Here is a 3685-nt window from a genome sequence, read left to right as displayed (position 1 = left end):
TAGATAGTAATATATTCTTCTCACATGTAAAACCCGTTGATCTGTTAGTGGAGAGAAAAATGGCGTGGCAGTTTTGTGTTGCACTTCATAATTTTTCTCTGAGGTCATTGCAGAGCCTTCTAGACTTAAGCACCTTTTATTTTTATGCCAATCCATATTTCGCTTTTTAGGGAACTAGATTTCTCAGCACAAAAGCCGACATGATTAATTCTGTCTCCATTGAGAGGCAAGTAAATAAGAAGTGTGTATTGCTAAATGGTTAAACGTTCAGCAACAGCCACGCTCAACATCGCTTATTCTTGTGATCTTAAACGAACCGGTGCATAAACACGACTATAAACGTATATTTATTACTTCTAAGGTTTCAGCACCCAGTGAATTAGAGTTATTTAATAATATTTTTTTTACTCTTTTTTACTCGGAAGAAATTGCTAATTAGTCGTGAAGGGCAACTAATTGAGATCATTTCTAAATGGGCCTATGTGGAGAGTTGTAGCAGCGAGATGTCTATTCTGCGTTACATTTAAACTTTCGCATGAATGTACAATTAAAAAGCAAGAAACGGGGGAGAAAATTTCAAAGTTTAGTAGGCCAAGGGAAGAAGAAGAGTAGAAGACTTCCCGGTATTGAGGTAACCTCAACAGTGAAGGGATTGGATTACTGCTACGGTAAAGAGAACCTGCTTTCTTTGCAGCAGCCTTGGCCGTGTCTTCAAGATATGTGTTTTAATTTATGTTGCATGTGAATGACAAGCCTAGCAGTTAACTGCTGAATGCTGATTTCCCAAAACTCACTAATAACTTTACAGGGGTAACTTTTCTTGCGGCAAATGTAAAAATCATGCATCGTTGGTTGGTTGGTTGGTTGGTTGTTTTTGTTTTACGGCATATCAACCCTTTTCAGGCTATTTAATGCCGAATCCAAAGATTTTGAAGAAAAAATGTTTAATAGAATATATTTGTTGCTTTCAAGTCCGTTTCTATTAACCTATAGTTGGGATCCTAACAGGTAGTACCACTCCAGGTCAGAGTGGACCTGGAAGCAATGGCAATTAAAGGGTGGCTCCACACTCCCCAAAGCCCGCAAGCTAGGGCCTCACCACTGGATATAGTTTAAGGTCATATCGAGGACCGTATCATGTATCGTTGCATTGCATGTTTTATACTACATTTTCAATTATAGATATTAGAACGTGCATTCATCGTTTAATTTAGGAGTTCTTCATTAAACAAAAGGCTGATTCAATCTATACTTCGCATACATTGCTAAACAACCTAAAATATATTGATTTCATCTTATTATTATAAGTAGTAATATTAGTATTATTGTAGTAGTAGTCAGGACTCCTTCAGTCTTTAGCAGACTATGGATACCCACCAAGGGGTGCCTGCGCGTGAAATTTTTGTGACAGGAGGTGTGCAATCTTCAGCCACACCTCTCCTTAGTCGACAGTGTCTAATACCAGTGGCCAGTGAAGTGTGTACACGACGACTGGAAACAAATGCCGAGATAAGCGGAGAGCACATACAACGCCTAGAATTTCCAAATGGTCACCCATCTGATACTAACCAGGCTCGATGTTGCTTAACTTCGGTGATCTGACGAGAACCGGTGTGTGAACGCGATTATGCCGTATGTATTGTAGTAGTAGTAGTAGTAGTAGTAGTAGGGGTAGTAGTAGTAATAATAATAATTGTAGTAGTAGTAGTAGTAGTAGTATCGAATTTTCCAGCTACACCATTTCCTCCTGCCTGCCTGGGTGTTTTGTGTAGCATTCACCCTGATCGTGCTGAGCGGGCTTCATCTGGAAGAGACCGTCTCTAAGGAATATTGAATTTACGAATGTTTCCTAGTAACGTATTTTTCGAGCATACACGGGCAAGACAAGAAGGCTTCCTTTCCGAGATCTAGGGAAGAGGAGTGTCCCCATACTCCTGGATTTTTCCGCTTGTCTTTGGTCCTCATCATAAAATTTTGCGTTTTAGAAAATATCATGTACAGTTTTTTTTATATTTAGAATGAGATGTTTGTTTTACTATTTAAGATGATTTTACCGACGATTGAAACCCGCTCCCTCAGCCCATTAGTAAACAGTAACAATTATTAGCTGGTTTTACATAAGTTTGCAAACGTCGTCAATCAATTATATAAAGAGCAGTTGTAAGTGTAGATGTATGTATATAAGTCCACTTATAAGTAAAACAAAGAAAAAAATGGCCTTGTTTTTATAAGATTGGGTACGTCTATTATTCATGGCAATCCAGCGATGCCTCATGAGGTTCTTTGCAATGGTCATCTTGTCATAACATGGATCACTAGAAGGCATGATATTACAGTTGCACATCTCCGATCTTGCTCGTTGAAAATTGTGTCACTTTCAGACATGATAGTAGGCTTCTATGGCTCTTGGGATGTTTACTGGCCAGCTAGTAGACGGTCTGCAACAACAAAAAGAGAAAACCGGTTTTCATCAAAATTTAATGGAATAATGTCGTCTCTTCAAACGCGACAATTTTATCATTCCACCCTGTAAAAAAAACAAAAAAACAAATGGCTACAAAGTTGGTATTTTCTTGATCGACATTCCTCATATGGAATAATATTTAACATTTAGGAAAGAGAAATATTATTTATTCGAAACTACAGCAGATTCTGTTAGACGTCTTTTCTAACCAAAAACTAAAGGAAAGTTCATAATTTTTCAAGAAGTTACTTGTCCCATAGTAATATATATATATATATATATATATATATATATATATATATATATATATTATTTTTAAAATGTAATTATCCACTGACACGTGTTTCGTCGTCTACGACTAATCAGAGTGGGTGAATATGAATATAGCGAGTATATATATATATATATATATATATATATATATATAAGAAATTCCACAGCCAAACAACGTCGCAGCCCACAAGAGCCATGACAGTCAAAGAACCGGAGGTCCAAGACTCGAGTTTCGCCCTCATTTGGGCTCGTCAGTTAGACACATCCGAACTCAGGATTCGAAACCCGAGCCTCTTGTATGCAAGGCAAGCACTCTACCAACTGAGCAAACGCCCTGCACAAAAGAATTTCAATTAACCAACACAGATCAAGCAAACCGCGTCGAAATCCGACTGTGAAATGGACCTACTACGTCTCAAAAAGGGACGCGGTCATCCAACCAGCTAATAACCCCAAGCTGATGTCTCACTAGTAGGAGTTTTAACTCGAAAGGACGATGCCACCCAGCAATACTAACCAAGCGAGCAACTTATGATAGGATTTTCAGAATGTGAGAGAATGTATATAATAAATTCCACAGCCAAACAACGTCGCAGCCCACAAGAGCCATGACACTCAAAGAAGTTGTTTGGCTGTGGAATTTACTATATACATTCTCTCACATTCTAAAAATCCTATCATAAGTTGCTCGCTTGGTTAGTATTGCTGGATGGCATCGTCCTTTCGAGTTAAAACTCCTACTAGTGAGACATCAGCTTGGGGTTATTAGCTGGTTGGATGACCGCGTCCCTTGTTGAGACGTAGTAGGTTCATTTCACAGTCGGATTTCGGCGCGGTTTGCTTGATCTGTGTTGGTTAATTGAAATTCTTGTGTGCAGGGCGTTTGCTCAGTTGGTAGAGTGCTTGCCTTGCATGCAAGAGGCTCGGGTTTCGAATACTGAGTTCGGA

General features: G+C 38.8%; 1 pseudogene; it reads right to left on the bottom strand.

The window, feature by feature from the left end:
• Positions 1–1521: 1521 nt before the first annotated feature.
• Positions 1522–1638, bottom strand: LOC145293389 (5S ribosomal RNA; annotated as a pseudogene).
• Positions 1639–3685: the final 2047 nt, after the last annotated feature.

The sequence above is a fragment of the Euprymna scolopes genome, chromosome 14 (assembly GCF_053919585.1).
Source record: "Euprymna scolopes isolate OS-2025 chromosome 14, ASM5391958v1, whole genome shotgun sequence".
Classification (NCBI taxonomy): domain Eukaryota; kingdom Metazoa; phylum Mollusca; class Cephalopoda; order Sepiida; family Sepiolidae; genus Euprymna; species Euprymna scolopes.
Note: the sequence above shows the minus strand (reverse complement) of the source record. Positions and strands in the feature narration are given on the sequence as shown.